The sequence below is a fragment of the Mustela putorius genome, unplaced genomic scaffold (assembly GCF_011764305.1).
Source record: "Mustela putorius furo isolate JIRA1106 unplaced genomic scaffold, ASM1176430v1.1 tig00000151_pilon_pilon_pilon, whole genome shotgun sequence".
NCBI classification, from domain to species: Eukaryota; Metazoa; Chordata; class Mammalia; order Carnivora; family Mustelidae; genus Mustela; species Mustela putorius.
This window is the reverse complement of record NW_025421296.1, coordinates 3,739,362-3,757,588: the sequence shown is the minus strand read 5'-3', so window position 1 is coordinate 3,757,588 and position 18,227 is coordinate 3,739,362. Positions and strand designations below refer to the sequence as shown.

At 45.2% G+C, this 18,227-nt stretch overlaps 1 long non-coding RNA gene across 1 annotated transcript; it reads left to right on the top strand.

Annotated features, from left to right (window-relative positions):
* The first annotated feature begins 7,714 nt into the window (after positions 1 to 7,714).
* LOC106003794 lies at positions 7,715 to 17,771 on the top strand. Its single transcript, XR_001176495.2, has 2 exons — positions 7,715 to 8,037; positions 12,549 to 17,771. It is a non-coding gene; the product is annotated as an uncharacterized LOC106003794 (long non-coding RNA).
* Positions 17,772 to 18,227: the final 456 nt, after the last annotated feature.

Genomic DNA, 18,227 nt, shown 5'->3' with positions numbered 1-18,227 from the left:
ACTCTGAATCTCTAGTGAGGTGAAGTTTATAAATAAGTAAGTACCAGGTTGAGTCTCTTCACAGAAGTCTCAGATCTACACAACTAACCAGAATTCTCTGGCAACAGGGTAAATCATAGGGGGCAAGTCAAATTTCTACCAGTTTTTGGTTTTTTTTTTACTTTCTCTCTATCATGAAAAACTACATTGATTTATTTTTAGATAAAAGAAAAAGTACTAGGTATTAAAGCAACATTTGGTAGACTTTACATTTATACTTCATGATAACCTATTGATATTATACTCTGTCAGATCATGTGGATATAAATTTGAACTGAATTTGATAAATTCTGTCAAGGTGGAAAAAAATGTCTGAATTATATGCATCTGCCAGGAAGAAAAACAAATGTAAAAATTGAAATGTGTTTTAAAATAAACTCACCAGATTACATATACTTTTTATTTTAGAGCCATAGGTTTTGCCATCTAAACTTCATTTGGATAAAGATACACGGGGTCTACCAAAATATTTATTTCCTTCTGTAACTGAGATTTATTTAAATATTAAAAAAGAAAAGTCCAGATGGATTTTTTAAGGCCCCCCCCAAAAAAATTTTTTCCCGGATATAGATGACTTAGCTACCTACAAAGTAATTTTTATGATATGCTAAATTTATCATGTGATTTTAGGTTTTTGTTATAGATTTAAGTATTCTCTTTTTAAAAATGCAACAGTATGTATATAGTACTGAATAAATGTACCCTGAAATAACAATGATTTCATAAAGATCTACCAAATTTAATAAACACAGTGTCCATGGCAAATCATATAAACAAATAGCATTTCTCTATTTTAAACATTTGCTGAATATATATTTAATGTATTATGTATTTTCTCCTTTGACAAATGTGAAAGCTATTCCAATTTTCATACAAATTCACTGATATGTTTAAGGGAGTGTCATCACAATGCTATTTAGTTAATTTCCTAGCAGAAAAAAACAAAAGAAAAAAAGAAAAGAAAGAGAAAAAAACTAATGTAAAGATAAGTATTTGGAGTCTACAAATATGTGTTAAAATGATGTGCTGTATGATGATATATATATGCACATTGAATGTATTATATATTATGATTAAAGCTTTTCTCGACTATTTGTTTATTCAGTAGAACTCAGAAGATAATCTTTGAGTGATTAGTTCCATTTAGTACATACCTTCAGTTTACAAGTAAAAGTAGGCACACAAATGTATTGCTTCCTTTAAGCAAATTAGGAAGCTAACCAAAATACTAAAAGGAAACACATGACATAAAATTGCCATGTCCCACAAATGGATTTGTTGAATGAATATATTCTGTGTATGCTCATCCTAAACACTTTTCTGAAACAGTGGAGATTTCTACAGCAAACATTTTTTTTTTTTTAAAGAATCGTCCTTTAAAAACAATGAATTTTAGGTGACACACTGTTATGTATAGAACAGATCCTACTCTTTCCCTGAATATCTTATTTGCTCATTTGGAAAACAATTTGTAAAAGAATTATTCATTGTTCCTATGCATAAATTTTAAAAATAATTCACCACACTTGACCAAATTATTTTCAAAGTGTATACATAAAGAAAAGAATACTAAACTTTCCCCTGCCTACATGTGAGAGCTTGTCAGCATCAACTCCAAGGCCTTTAATCCCAGGCTTTAAATAATTCAGATAACAGTTGATTACTCCATTGCAAGAAGCGTTGAGCTTTGCAAAATCTGAGTAACACAATATTTTCAACATAAAAAAGCCAATCTCAAATAGAAGACATCTGAGTAAAACACTTCCTGAGACCAAACCATGCAACCCATTTTTGCTTTTACTACATAAACTCTGGTAAATACCAGTGTAGTTTACTACCAAGTAATTCTGCATTCCCGCTTTCATTACCAAGCCATCTAGTTCTACAGCTTAATTTGCTGAAGTCACAATCCCCATCCATACATTTTTCTGGGCTTAAAAGGTTTCTTTGAATCATAACAAGTGAAATGGTTAGTTATGTTACACAGGAATCCAAAAGTGCACACAAACGAAATTTTAAACTTAAAAGACTACTGCTTTGACATTCACTTCTATTTCTTTAGAAAAATAATTGTTTTATAGCTTCTGACAACCAAGATTCAGTATCTGCTGCCTCTGTTCACTTGCACACATCAGCCATTACAAAAGAGTTTTGCTCACTTGGCTAAATTATAACCTGAGTAAGGTAAAACAGACAGAATAACCAAGAAATACTGACTTCCAACCCCAAATCAAAAAGCGACAAAATTTCACCATCAAAAATATCTGAGTTCCAAATGGATTAAATTCATCCATAAAGCTGATGTATGTAACACTTCACTTTAATGTATATGAGTGTCCATATATGTCTGAACATGTGTTCATAATTCTCATGTAACCAGATAAATGAGAGAAACACAATTAGGTTACAAACATCAAACAAGCTCTGTACAAATTATCAAAGTTGAGCAAAGAACCCACTGATTTTAGTGGTATGGAATATTCTGAACCCCTTTCTTCTCTAAAACTATTCATCACATCCTTTCCCTTAAATCCCTGTCAAAGCATAAGAATCAGCAGTTCCTCTTCACTCTAGCCAGCAAGTTTAGTCCTTTAATAGATCCGGAAGGAAACATCATGAAGTAGAAAATCTACAGATTGCATTCAGTATCACCAATAAGTACCACATTTGACTACTGCTCATACCATTTGGAAACCAGTCCTCACATGACTACTGGCCTGACACCTCATCCATCAGCGGGGTGCCCAGGGCAGAGCTGGACAGTCTTCCTTGCGCCATCTCCAGAGTGGAGGCCCAGCTGGGAAACAGGCTTCTCTTCCAATAGCAATTAGATCTTTAAGATCAGGCCTTAGCAATTTGACCTAAAGCCATCCTTCCTCGCAACAAAGTCTCCAACATCTTCAGAGGAAGAGAAGGGGAGTAAGGCAAATGAGGAGAAATCCAGGTCTCCGTGGCCTGATTAGAAACTTTGTTGTGTCAAATAAACTTTGGCCACTGGAGGAAGGTACCCTATGGTTGCTCTGGCTTTAGAAAGCTCTGTCCGGGGCTTCTCAATCTTCTTTTCACCTCTCTCTCTCCCCCCTCTCTCCCCTCTTCTCTTGTTTCAAAAGGGGCCTCTGGTCAGCGCTGATTAATAAGTGTTTTTTGTTGTGAAGTGTTGAATAATAGAGGATGGCCGGTGACCCAGTAAAGACTAAACCTTGCTCTGGTTTATTGTGGCAAGCTGAGAAAGGGGCTTTAGGCCCGGGACCCCAAGCACTGACCCGCACACATCCCGCGGATCGCCTATTCATTCTCACAGCCCCACAGTCGCCCAGGCTCCCATTGTTTGCCAAGCAACAATGGAGATTTCGCAGGGAAAGTAAAGCTCTTTTTAGACTCCTCTCTGATGTTTTGCATTTAGGGAAACACCGGCCTCCACTTTTTTCCCCGACATTTTTCCTCACGGCAGTAAAACGGTTCGTTTTCGGGGAAACTTGTGTGAGTTTGGTGCTTGGTCGCCAAACACTACTGTTAGAAGGAGGCGAGACGTTGGGAAAAGGAGAGCCCCGGAGGTTTCCTTTTTTTTTTTTTTGAAACGCCTTTAGAGGACGGAAGCTGCCTCCTGGGAGAGAGGGGAAAGGGGGGAGGGGAGAAGAAAAGGAAAACGTTTCCTCGCGGGGGTTGCAGGGTCTGCGGGGGCTCCGGGGCGGAGAGGCGAGCCGCCCGGCCCGCGGCTCAAGGCCGGCCCGCAAGTGGCCGGTCCCGCTTGGCCGCCGGCGAGCGAAGAGCGCCGTCGCTGCTAGCCTCCCCCTTCGCCTCCCTTCCCGCGCCACTCTCCGCTCCTCCTCCCCCGAGCCCGAGGCGGCCCCCGCAGGCCCCGGCGCTCCGGCCCTGGCGCGTTCCAGGGCCGACCAGGCGGGCGGGGTGGCGGAGGGAGTGGGAGCCAGGGCTCCGCAGGCCTGGGCCGCGTCTCCCTCTCCGAGAGACTTACTTCTGCTTTGCTTTACTGCACCCGGGCGGGGAAGGTTTTCCAATTGTCCGTCGGCCCGGGGAGCCGGCTCCCTCAGGGCCAGCTTGGGGCGGGTGGAAGATGGGCGAGGGCGCCGGGGCCAGGCAAGGTCTCTCGGAGACTTGGCCAGGCCTGCTGAGGCCTGGGCCGTTCGGTCGCCTCGCCCTAGCCACCATCGAGCGGGCAGTTGGTGGGCACCTCCGCCCGGGACCGGCCGAGCGGACCCACAGCCCCCGGGGACCCGGCTGCCTCGAGACGGAAGGGCTCGGCTTGCCCGGAACGCACGCTCCTCGCCCGAAGCGTGCACGCGTGCAGGGTCGGAGGTCATCGGGTTGGCCAAGAAAGGCCGGAGGAGAGTGGGGAGCGGCTCCCCACGGCCAAAGAGTGCAGAGTGCTCTGGGGGTTCGCGCGGCCCGGGAGAGGCGAGGGGCACAAGTTTGCACAGCCCAAGCCGCGGGCGTTGGGACGGGGCGGCGTGTGGGCCCGCCCGAGGTCGCCCTCCCCGGACAGGCCGGGTCCCCGCCCTCGAGGCCACCCGTCACGCCTTGCTCGGGTTCCGCGTCCCCGCACGCCCTGCCGCGCGTCTCCACCTTCCCCCAGAGCGTGCCTGGGCGCGGGGCGAGGGCGAGGGCGCTGCGCAGGCCGCGCGGCCTGGTGAGCGGCGGGAAGCTTGCACTGCGCCTGCCCGCGCGTCCCCGGCCGGCGGCCCTGCAGTCCCCGACCGCTCTTTGACAGCTCTCCGAGCCGCGAGAGGAGGAAGAAGAGGAGGAAGGGCAGAAAGGAGAGGAGGAGGTGGCGGCGGCGGGCGGCACACTAAGGGCAGAGAAGGGGGAGGAGGGCTCATTGTCCGGTCCCCCTAGTCCAATTGATATGCTAATCCCTTTTCTGATGCCATAACAAAGAACACCTTTGCACTTTTAAAAGACTTTTGTGCCCTGGCTACAGAAGTTTATTATCCACTAATTAGCAACAACTTCTGGCAATGAGTTGGGTTACATTTTCATAAGCTCCAAGCCCGGGCGCTGAGGTGCGCGGGCAGGAGATTTGCGCGCTTGGCAAACCTGAAAAAAACCCGAGGCTGGAAAGTAGTCGTGCGCTCAGATTCCTGGGCCGAGGGTGGGAGGCAGAGATCGGAAGCTCTGTTCTCCGAATGGACCGAAAGGTGTCCAGAAAAAGGTTTTCTGGGCGGGGGAAGGAGGGAACTGGGCCCAGGATGTTAGATGACCTTATATAATCCGACACTGTGGACACTGTCCGGAGAGCTGCGCGGAGGCGGCGGCTGCCGGCTGCCTTGCAGGTGTCCTGGTCCGGCCATCTGTTGGGGGAGGAGGGGTAAAAAGGTCCAGATGAATGTTCCAGCATTCGCCTCTGACCTCTCTAGCGTTTTTCTTTGCAGTTTGGACCTAGAATAAACCTCGGAAGCGGCCCATAGGCAGGAGAGGAACCCGCCGCCTAGGTTTCTTCCTAAGGCCTTCTCATCAGCAAGGCTGAAATTCCAGGGCCCAGGAAAGACGCAAAGCTGGCATTACCAGAGCCAGGATGGGAGTGGGGGATTTGCTGTGTTAAGGGCCCACCTGGGGTCGTCTGAAGTCGTCACCCAACAGAGCAGACCCTTCTGGCTAATCAGAGCATAGAGGAGCAGCTTCGCGGCAGCGCGACCGGTGCGCACCGCGTGACCCTGCCTCCCTCAGGCTTTGGCAAGACGTTGCCTATCTTTAACAGTCCCACATCCCAGGTCAATACACTGGAAACAGATAGAATGAGTATCATCTGGCGAGAGATAAAGGGCAGGGGGACACTGTGCATTCCTTCTAGTGCTTCCTAACAGAACGTTTATCTCTCGCCCCTAATAAAACACCGGTTCAGTGAGGCCTTCGGTCTGGGCTTAACTGCAGAGGTGTTGTTTTATTTTAGGTCATTCAAGACCCCACACCCAACATTTTGAGGGAACATACACGTATACATATGTATATGTACTTTTAATTTTTTTTAAAAAATATCCCTCTTTCATTTTTGGTTTTCACTTTTTGCAAACGACCCCGTTGGAGGTATTGTTGGATTTTTCAAGCAGATGCCAGCTGGGTGCTGGCGGCCTATACGTCCTCCTGCGGCAGCAGAGGCGGCAGAGTCCGGTTTGATAAATGTTCAAGGTGAAACATGGCTTCAGAACCCCAGGGTGCTTTACCGTATAAGAGCGAATGTTCAGAATTCAGTGGCGGGAGGTGGCAAGTGATACTGCTTCATCCTCTTTCGATAGAACTAAATGTGGTTATCTGTAGTCCTAACCTCTCTGGTATCTGAATGCAGTGTTTCTGAACAAGCCCTGTTAGAACCAGAAAATGGGGAGTTGGGGGTCCTGACTACTTAACGGAATATTGCAGCAGAAAATACAAGGAAGATACCAAAGATATTAATGGAATATTGGCTCCCATGATCTCAGGAACAAGAAAACAAAACCGAATTTCTCCCCAGCAGTGGCTTAGGGTGGAGTGAAGCAGGAAGTGGGTGACAAAATGCGGGGAAGAGGAGGTCTTTCTGTTATCACCCTCGCCCCCTTCTTTGAGGGAGAACAATGGCCCGGCCTGGGTATTTTGTTTTGTTTTTTGGGTTTTTGTTTTTTTTTTTTTTTTTTTGTCATTGTTGTTGTTGTTTTTCCTGAAAGAGAAACTGCGGGAAGGCAGAGTTGCTCTCGGTGACCCAGCCCTTTTAGAGGAGGGGGAAACCATACACACGACCCCCCTGACTACTGGGCAGCATCTTCGAGATCTGGACCCCTCAAAGACTCTCTAAGAGCTTAAAAAAGGGGGGGGGGAGGGCGCTGGCCCTGTCGCCCAGTAAGGCCCACACAGCCTCCGGAAGAAACCCTAGCAAAATCCAGAGACCTCAGAATTCGCCCGGCAGGGATGGGGGCCGGAGAGGGGGCGCGAACTAAAACCGCACACTCTCACATGATATGTCAGCCTTCCCACACCCCCTACCACCATATATCGTCTGATCACGGTTGATTCTGCTTGCATGTGTATTTCAGACTAAGGATGCATTTATTTATTTATTTATTTATTTATTTATTTAAGCCTTCAGATCTTTCCACACCACAAAGAGATTTAATTCCTTTCCAAGGCGAAGAGTTGATAAAAAGGCTCCGTTTTAAAGCAATGGGGGAATCATATGACTGTGACCTTGACGTGTGAAGGGGGGAGGGGCGGGTAGATTTAGGCCCAAAACCTTGGTCTCTCCGTTTCTGGGGCGTCCTAGGCTCTTTCTAAGGACACCAACAAGAAGGGAGGTATATTTTCAAAGGTTTCCATTAGCGGTTCATTCGTTAAAGTTGGGAACTTGGTATTTTCATATTACGTGAAATACATGATTTAATTATACTCCAAAAACAAATTAAGGACAGGCCTTCTACACAAATTGGAGGCAGCTAAATGCTCTTTTGTGCCTCCAGCCCTCGGGTTGTTATAGAGGCTGCTGATGCATGAGAAGTAAGTGACTGATTTAACTCATTGGGATGCAGGAAGCGACCTGCCCTCTTTTGAAAAAAAGCGAGGGAGAGAGAGAGAGCGAGAGAGGGAGGGAGAGAGAGAGAGAGTCTTCGAGCTGGAGAAGAGAGAGGGAGGGGACACGAGAGAAAAGAAGGAGAGAGAGAGGGAAAGAGAGAGAGAGAAGGGAGAGGGAGGGAGAGAGAGAAGAGAACGCAGAGGGTGGGAGGCAGGGAGGGAGACCAAACCCCCGCTTTACTGCGTTGAACGCTTCTGAATTTCAAGCAGAAAGTAGAAGGAGCCCCACTCGGCAATGAGCGTCTTTCCTTGGGCTGCGTGTGCAGAGCGTAGACAATGAAAATCTCCATCCCCCTCCCCCATCCCCGCTAGGCTACAAGATTTTTATTGTCGTTCCTTCTCAGCGGTGGAAGATGTGCAAAATCAAACCTATAGAGATGTGTACATATTTTTTTAACAAACAAATCAAACGGGCTGAGACGCGGATTACCCAAACGCGCACCGGCTGTAAGTACTATCTTTTCCTACGTTAGCCGTGCTCTGCGTCGCCGGCTGGGTTGGGAGTGTTCGCTTTGTGAGTCGGAGCGCGCGGGTTGTGTTTCGGTGTTTTTCTTCACAGGGGTTTCCTCGAAGCTTGCACTTTCCGCACGTGAGCCAGTGAAGTGTTTCGCCCGTTTTGGGTGTGCGGAACAAGGCACTGGCAGTCTTGGATGCAGAGACTTGGGGCAGCGAGCGGGGGGCGTCGGGAGGCGCGGAGTGGAGGGGTTCCCGCGTTGCGAGCATCCTTGAGAGCCTCTCGCCCGGCTCCGGGCTGCAAGGTTGGTTGCCGGCACTGGAGAGCAATCAGGTCATGAAGATCCCTTAAGCTCCCGCACTACCAGACGTGCAGGGGAGACGGGATGGAATTGGAAGGAGAGATCTGAGGAGGAGGAAGGGGGTGCGAGTACCCCCGGCCTAGAAGGAGTCCAGGGCCGCCGCTGGCCGGGCCCCTCGGCTTGTGGAACTTAGTCTGGCCGGGCTTGGTTGCTAGCTAGCATCGCGCCTTTGGTGGGTCTTTTAGCTATATCTCATATAAAGGATCTTCTTGTGACAAGGGCTGAGTGTGGGTGGCAGAGTGTGTCTCAGAGCGCCCAAGCGGGAGAAATTGTGCTTCTGGGAGAGGTATTTTTTGGCCTCTTGAAAATGTGCAAGAAGTCCGCGGGCCCACGCTTTCTTTGTGTGCCGGGCAGCGCCGAGCGCTTTGTGCTTCGCAAGGAGAAAATGGCGAGTCCTATTGTGTTTAGGCCATTTTCTTCCGGTACAAGGATTTTCCTAAGTTCTAAATACTTCATCGGAAAGTAGTCTTCTCGTGCCGGGAAAAGTGCGAATCGCCGAAGTTCGGCCCCATGGCCTGGCGTGGGTACCGACCTCAGTTTAGGCAAGAGCCTGTTTGCTTGCCGTTGGGATACTTGCATCAAAACAAAAATATGACCGGTTTGCGCAGGTCGGTGTCCTTCAAAGATCCGCAGCGGCTTTTAGGGATTCCGAAGATAAGCATCTGCGTGTGTGTGTGTGTGTGTGTGTGTGTGTAATACTTTCCCTGATAATCTGAAGGGAAAAATACAAGTCGAAAGACAATAAAATGTTTGGAGAGAGGAGGAAAGTTTTTTCTTTATTCTTTCACCCCCTGGAGGAAGCCCCAGGGGAGGTTAAATGTTACTCTGCTAGGTCAGTCTTTTGTTTTTTGAAAGAAGGTGAAACGTTATTTTGGACAGAAGAAATTTACTAAGTAGTCTTAACTACTACAGCATATGCTTTTTTCGCTTCAGTAGAAAGAAATACAGTGTTAGTGAAGGGATTTAATTCAATGCTCTTCGTGTTGCCTATATGTGTGTGATATGTCTATATCTTTCTATAAATAGAGTTGAAGAGGTTGGTTGTTTGGCTTTTTTTCCCCCTCAATTTGTCATTTTGTAAAAATTTCTGCACTTGTTAAACCATTTGTAAAAGTGAACAAGGAAGCCCAGACAAGAAGGTCTCTCACCTTTTTGGGAGAAAAAAAAAATGCAGGTTGAAAAATACTATTTTCTATTTACTACAGTTCTTCAGACCCCTAAATAGAGTGGTGATTTTCTCAGCTCAAAAATAATGAAATGCAAACTTTTCCCATCTGCTTCCTGTACTCACAATTTGGTGGCAAGTATGGAAAAATGAAAACAACTGGAATAGGGGGGAGAACTCAAAGCCTATAGATGCCCCCCCCCGTGGCATTATCTTTAAATGTTATGGCATTAAATTGGTGCAGAAGCACTGTGATTTACATTTTTGAAAATGCACCACTGACATCTCCCTTCATGTGGATCAAGACCATGGACAGCGAACTAATATTAAATCGCTGAGCAAAAAGGACTCTAGTAAAATTTTGTGACAGCAGAATGGGAGTTTATATTCAAATGTGTGGGTAGACAAAACAATGTTTTTGATTTTTAGAAAGAATTACACTTCTTTAGAGTTTGGAATTTCAAATTTATTCTACCAAGTTTCAAAAACAAACAAAAAAAAAGAATGATTTATATATGCTGTCTCAAATAGTATGTGTTCTTTACCCAATTAAAATGAGATGAGGTCTACCTTTTGTTACTGGTAAATAACAAATTTAAATCCATCCCTTTAAGATGTGGGCTGTTTCTTAAAAGGCCTTGAAGCAAAGTGAAGATAAAGAAATTTTACTATTTTAGGCTGGCATTACCTGAATGACACTAAGGCAAATTAAGTTGATTTTTATCAGTGGCTGAATTTCTAAATGCATCAAATTGGAAAAATTAAATGCCACTTTGATAGACAGGAATAATATGAATGGAGATATAGTCCAGTTACATCTTCTACTCTGCTTTAGGCATTATAGTCTATAACCAATAGTGCCATGTTGTGAGCAAACATTTTTTTCCAAGAAAGTTACAGATTTCTTTTTTATACATACCAGTTTGACTTGGGGCACAGGATTGATTCAATGAAGCTCTGTGTCAAAGATCAATTTATTTTGTTTCACACATTATTTGAATTGTCTTTATTTCTTTACAAAATTGAACTTCACTTAAAACCATTTCATTCGTGAATTACATAACACATTCAAAATTGCTCCTTTAAATTTCCAATTTTGTTTTCTTTGGGCTTATTCATAACCTGACTTCAGTGTGACTTCTAAAAGACTGGGAAATCATATAAAGCAAAAATAATATGCAGGTTTGAGAAAGTAAAATAGTTCATATCTAAATTTTAATTTTGAAATGACATCAAATTAAAGAGTTCAGCATTTATGAATTAGGAATTAGACTTGGCTATAGACTAAAACTGCAGTTACCTGAATGTACAAATTCTTAAAATCAGATGCTACAAAGGTTTTAGACACACACACACAAACACACACACACGCACACACATACATATCTTTTTGTTTATTTGTTTTTGAAAACCATCTCCAAAGTATTTGCAAAGAAAATGCAGTGATCAGGACCATGGTGAGGTCCCCATGGCTTACTGAGTGGTGGCCCACGGGCTCTGGTTGGGACACAGAGTTTGGTTGAGAACAGGTCATTGTTTAGAAAGATACAGTCTCCGGAATGGCATCGGTGATAAGATTAAGCCTAAACCTAAACCTGGGCCTGGGGATAGGATGTTGGCGGGGGGGAGAAGAGGAGATGCAGATAAGCCCTGCTTCTGCTGCTTGCGCACATAATTAAAAGGCCGCCCCTCATCTGGAGCCTGGGCTCTGTCCGGCCTAAGGTGCTTATTTTGTAGTTACTTGGCCAGTAACTACATGTGTGAGTGACTAAGAGCCCAAGAGCTTAGAATTAGGGATCTAGATGAGATGTCCTAGGGGTGTCGACTCTTGTCTCCATTTTAAGGAGAGGCAACTGAAAATGGTGACTTTGGCTTGCCTTGAGCAAGTCTGAGCATTGATGGTAGGGCCGTAAGGAAGGAGCAGAGAGACTGGGGGCACGACGTCTTAGGGGGGCTGTCTTTGGGCCACTACGTTGGCGCCAGGGGGTGTAGGCAAGGGCAGGACACTCGCCCTTTGCTTTACCCAGGCGCAGCTCTTGGGGGCTGAGCGCCTTCTGCGGCTCTTTGGTTTCAAGGACACAGCGAGCTGCTCAGGACTTTGGGAGCCAACATCTGTCTGACTGGTGACGTCAGCAGCCCGTGTAATCCTCTTGTGCTGAAGGCAGATGCCTTATTTGTTTGGCTGGAGCGAGCCATTAATCCCTAATTCTGGATCAGCAAGCGAGGGGGAAAGACCGGACCGCTCCGACCCACCCCCACCCACCCCCACCTCCCACCCTAAAGCACCTTATACCACGGAAGCCTCTCAGCCTCCTCTTTCCTCCGCGAAGGCGCTCTACAGCGATTGAAAACGCTTTGGTTCTCTCCAGGTTTGATCAGGGCTGGCAGTTCTTTTTCCTTCGGATTTCTAGGGCTATGTGTATATGTAATTCTTTCTCTCATCGATCGTTTTCGATTTTTCTTGCTGGGACTCGTGGGTCTTGCAGTTTGCAGGGTCCTAAGCCAAGAAGGGGTGGAGATTGGAGAGTGCGGATGCAGAGTGCGGTGTGAGGGAAGGGTTGAGGAAGGAGAAAGGGGGCACAGAATGCGGAATCGGCTGGACTGCACGGGAGGATGTTCTGTGCAGGCATATTGACAGTTACAGCTCCCGACGTCTCTTCTCTGGCCGCTGCTGTGCCGCAGCGTCTGGCCCCCACCTCCCGGCTTCCGCTGCCGGGGACCTGCGCGCACCGCCACCGCGCCGCCCCCCGGGCTGCGCGCCCCGGGCTCGGAGCGCGGCGGGCCCCTCGGAGCTTGGCCGAAGCCTGGGGACGGAGGTCCTAGCCCGCCGTCTGGGGTCCCGTCCCCCCCATCACCTTATCTCCCTTGCTTGCTCCCTCCGGCTGCCTGTTCCCTCCCGCCTCCTGCTCCCCTCTCTCCAAGTCCCCCTCCCCCTCCTGCCGCCCTCTCTAATTCTGCACTGTGATTCTGTTTTTCAGGGGCGCGTGCTGGGGAATCTGCGCTGGACTGGCTCTCCGCGCTCTCTCCAGCCGCAGCTGGGATCTACGCCGCCCAGGGACCGTGGTGGTTGAGGAACCTTCCTTCCTCGGACGCCGGAGCCAGAGCGGGCCTTTCCCTTGGGCCGACTGCGCCGTAGGGGACGCCGCGAAAAGAGCCGCTGCGCCGCCAGCTCCTGCCCGCTGCTCAGAGGGCTCCGCCCGTAGAGGTCAACTCCCCTCACCCCTTCCTCTCTCCTGCTCGCCCTCCCTCCGCCCGGCCCAGGTTCCTCCAGCCTCCTGACTCTTGCCGCAGTCTGAGGAGAGCGCGTCTGGCTGCGCTGTTCTGAGCCATAACCCCTAGCCGGGCCCAGACCAGAGGTCTGCGCTTCCCGGCAGTGGGGAAGCCTTAGCGGGCTGGCTTTTCTCTCTGCACCAAATCTGTAGCCAGACCAGATGGGCCGCCCAGCTCTCTCGGGACTAGGCAGGTGCGGTTGAGTTAATTTTTCCGCATTACAAAGAAAGACGACCCAGCCCGCCCTTGGACTCTCATCTCATCCCCAAATCTCCCAACCGAAACCGCGGTAACGTTATCACAGGACACAGAGACTAGGCATATCTGCGTGTTTATCTTACACACGCGCGCGCATGGTTATTTTTCCGTCTATGTGCTAGATCTCATTCCCGACAGCAAGAAATGATTGACAAAGCTTTCTGCAGCAGAACGTGCAATGGCGCGGTCCTTAAAATCTGCCATTCCTTACAAGTGACTTAGAAGAGATGCAGGGCGAACCAACTCGGTTAATTGCCTTCAGGAAAATAACACGATTACGAAATTAGATCTGTACCAGAGGGGTAATTAACTTCGATCCACGCCGTCATTTGAAAACTAGATTTATAGGCGAATGTATGTTTTTAGGTGTGCTGTAAATGGCATGCAGATATATGCATATGTATACGCAGACACATGCATCGTCTACACTTCCACCGAACAGACTAATTAGCAGCGGCTCTGGCAGCTGTGGCAGGAGGCGAGCTGAGACAGGAGCCGGGCTTCTGAGTTATGACTCTGGGGGAGTCCTAGAGACTCAGAGCCCAGGGGAGGGGGAAGGGCAGGAGGAGAAGAGGTGTATTCGCAGTGGGTCAGTTACTTCCCGGATCAAGATCAGACTCTGCCCTCCGTGTTCACAGCGGACCTTGATTTAATGTCATACAATTAAGGCACGCGGTGAATGCCAAGAGCGGAGCCTATGGCTGCACTTGAAGGACACCAGAGCGTCTCAGGACGAGAAAAAGGAAAAGGCAATCACAAGGGGGTTTGAGAGGTAGTAGAACAAACTCATCGTTTGCCGCATAAAGACCCTCAAACTGATTCCAGAACCATCCTAGCATTCCCAAAGTAAAATGGTCATAGTTTTCACCAAAAGCCTTGGAAATCTGCAGGTGCATCCCCGAAAGAGATTTTAGGAGAACTTCAGTGACAGGAGCTTCTGCGGTCAAGAGAGCAGGAGTTCCCGTTTGTGCACATATTCTAGAGTTGAACTGTTTAGAAAGCAGAGGTTCTTTAAAGATCAAGTAGGATGCTTGCATTCTGGGCCAAGCCGCGGAAACACAACAACAGAGAGGATAATAATGTTAATGGCGCCCTCATCACATTGCATAAGAAACCTCAAATGTCTCAGCTCCTTCGGGGAACCCCCCACCACTACCACCACTGTCCCCCATCCCCTCCCCTCCTTTTCTCCTCCTAGTATGCAGTCTGCCTTGCCCGGCTTTAGAAAGCCAAGATAATTTCCTTGTATGGACGTAGTCACGATGGCCAAATCAGTAAAAGGAGTAGGACAATGGAAAAAGGCCAGGCCTGAAAGTTTAGAAGGACTCGGCAAAATAATGTATTTGGAAGCCAATGAAGTGGACTTTGTTAAGGTAGTCGTTCTGCACCTCGGCCTTGGAGCCAAAAGCAAACCCAGGCTACGAAAGCGAGCCTTGATAGATGTCTTTGTTCTGCCTTGGCCTGCAGGGGCAGGGAACAAAGAGAGAAGCTGAGAGGGGATTCACCAAAGTGGCCGCGCCCTTCGCTCCGGGTGCTGTCCGCGGTGCTGACCTTGGCCTTCTCCTCTCTGTAATGTAACCAAACAGCGATAGGACCCTCCCGCCCCCATCCCAAAGAATAACAGAATATTAGGTAATTTGAAAAAAGAAAAAGAAAATTAAAAGCAGAGAAATACCGCATACAGCAAAACGTAATATTTTACCAAAATAGTCCACTCTAGATGTTGCCACACTTGACTGGCCCTTTTCGGTCTTCCTGTAGTTAATGCCGTTAATGTACGTAAATTGGGAAACAGTTTCAACTTATTTAGACTGAAACCCGAATCTAAGCAATGGGCGGGACTTGCAAGGAGAATGAGAAGAATGAAGGCTCCATTTTTTTTCTTTCTTAAGTCATCTTCCTTAAAACAACAAACTTAAAGTCCTCAGCTGCGTACCTAAGCAGTGCCAGTGTGGTCAGTAAAGGGACGCGCGACGGACTCAGTTGTGGACCTCAAGATTTACCAGGAAGGGACGGGATGGGGACTGACTAGGTGAAACCAAGCGGGAGCCCACCCAGCAGGCCCTGCCGCCTCAGGCAACAAGGGCAGCCTTCCTAGGCAGGTCCAAAGCTCCAAGCTTTGCAGACCTCGCTGATGGGAGGCGCTTGCTCAGCGCTTCCTGGCCGGCGGGAGGCACTGCAGGCCAGAAGACCCGAAAGCCGCACTGCGGAAAAACTGACTACAGCATCCTCCTCCTCAAAGCTCCAGCAGTTGGAAAAGGGCAGGTTGGCTTACTAAATGGCAGGCAATGAAGATTCTCTTTAGGAGTCGAGGGGCGTATTGGTCAGTATTCATATATTCAATAAATCTTTAAATCTCACAGCATATATCGTCTTAGGTATTGAGAACATTAAATGTAAATAATAAAACTTTAAACATCTTAACGAAGTAATGAATCAAAGAGGGGAGAGAGAAACAGAGGGAGAAACAGGAAATCAAATAATTTGTAGCCAGCCTGAGGTCTCAAAAGAAATTGCTACATATTTGCTTGCATTAGTTTATAAATCCACAAACATAAAAGATATTAAAATTAGGTAAAACAATCCAGATTGGCAATAGAGACAGCAAGACCAGTTTTGATCCAGATATAGAAGTGGACCACAAATGGGTCATACATTTCATCAGATTCATTCTTTTACACCTGGATGGTGGATATACAGCAGATGAATCTGAAAATAAAGTTGTGAAGCACAACATGCTCAGGGAATAGTCTCACTTCCTTCCCTTAGGGTGGATTTTATTTATTCTCTGATTTTAGAACTCTGTGAGTTAGGTCTTTCATGTCCATTGGTGACTTGTTTATATTTCACTTTATATAATTTAGGAGGGAATGAATAAAACACACTTTAAAAAAGGGGTGCTACTCAAATCATAAAAGAAACGTGTTAGGAAGCATTCCTCTCGTACCAGTTAGGAATAGTCACTGGTAACTGAAATGGGTTTAAAGCATTACACGTTATCATGGAAGCTTATTGCATTCCAAATTCATGCAACTGCACAGATCTCCTGCACCCACATTCACATGGTTACCTCATGAAGCAATAAGAGCCAAGGTTGCAAAATACTTTTGCCTTAGTTGGGTTATAATTCATATTACATAATAGAAACACATCTAATCCCCCTCACACCAATCCTTCCTGTTTAGGACAACCTAAGCTTGTCCTCCAGAAAGCGTAATAAGTTTTAAAATTACTTTTTAAGTAGATATGAGATACATTATATGAAACAGGTAAAATACCATTTAAATAAGAGAACACACTATTTAGTGTTCTGGTTACAACGATTAAATCCAGACTGGCTATCAATCCATAATAGTTCTAGATTTTTAAGACTATTTTACTTTCTATTTATTCTTAAATTAATCATCGGCTTAATGTCTATGGACAATTTGCTATGAAATTCTATGCTCAGCATTTTTTCCAATAAAAGAGTTTAAGCTTCGCAATTGGAGAACTTCAGCATAGTATGCCAGGGAAGCCCTTTAACAATCACAACTTTCATTTAGTGGTCTGAAATTAAAGTTTCTCGGAATAATTTAGAAACAACTTGACCCTTTAAGATACTCAATGACAATCCTCCAGGGAAATAGTACGTTTCCTTCCTGGGAAGGAGATGCTAGCGCAGTGCACCGGGGACTTATACCCTGTCAACAATGTCGGAGCGCCCTCTGCTGCCAGAAAGAGGCAGGACGCCAGCTACAATATCCAGATGGCAGAGTCGCCATCAACAGTGAAAGCACTAAGCTCTTAGGAACATTTAATCTGTGAAATTTAAAAGCTCTCATCATATTGTACTTTTGAAGGGGCCACCTGACTTTGATTCTGAGGACTCCTTGAATAATTTTCTTATATTTCTGTAGGGTAGTGAAGAGTCAAATGTTCCAAAGTTTTCAGTCAGTCTATAGTTAAATTTCTTCACACTTTCTTTAAATTTATATGGAAATATGAAATTGCAGATCGAGTTAAAATCCTTTGTGCTGAATCTATGAGTAGAGAGACTCCTAGCTTCTCCAGATAAACTAAGATCTAATAAAGGGAAAAAATTAATTAAAGGTATCTAGTGCAGATTGTTACAGGACCAAGGTAAAGAATCATTTTCTTGTTTTGATAATTAACCCAGATTTTTCTCAGGCTTTCAGTTTGGGAATAAAAAATGAATTATATTTGAGGAAGAAGTTAAACATTTTGTTTCACCCTAATATGTATATTCTCTTTATCCTTGAAATTTTTAAAAATGAATTTATATCCATACTTGGCTTAGAAAGATTTCTTTAGAAAAGAATGCACTCTGAGTATGAGTGATTTGATATGTTTGCAACATAGGCAAACTCATAAGAAGGGATATTTGCATTAAAATTGAGTTTTTTAGTATGGAACAATCTCTTCTTAAATGAAATGGTGGACATTTTTAAAAAGGTTAAAAATTCTTTTTCATTTTTTATGTATTATAGGGTTTGTATTTATTTTTTAAATGTACAGCCATATTAATTTAATGTTGTGAATTTCAAAATTACAGCTTATTTCTAAACACACACACACACATCTTTGTCATGAAGACTATTGTTGAATATATCAGTGCTAATGTAATAAAGTGTTTCTATTAATTCTGTGATTGTTAAATAAATCTTGTAAAATAAAGTTCTACTTATTTTATGGTGTCAGAATGAAATAGCTATCTAATATCACTTATTTAATCCTATTTTAAATGAAAATTCTTACAAGAATATTAAGCTATAAAGTTGTTGACAGTATTAAGCTAAAATTTTAAAAATTATATGATTTTATAACTTGCTATAATAGAAAAAAATATTGGTTAAATATTAAACTAAGTTAAATATTTGGCCAACTATGTAAAATTCCATATAACTACAGGCACGTTTTTCTTCTGAAAACTACTTCTCCAAAGAATGTATTTATAAATTCATAGCACGATAATTGAAATAAAGAAAATTTTTAGAATTTTAAAAAAATTTTTAGAATTTTTATATTTTTATTCTAATCATTCTCTTAAAAAGCTAAATATTAAATTTCTTTTTGCTCAATCTACATTTCTTTCTAAATAAATTAATATTTTACTTAGGAGAGAGTTT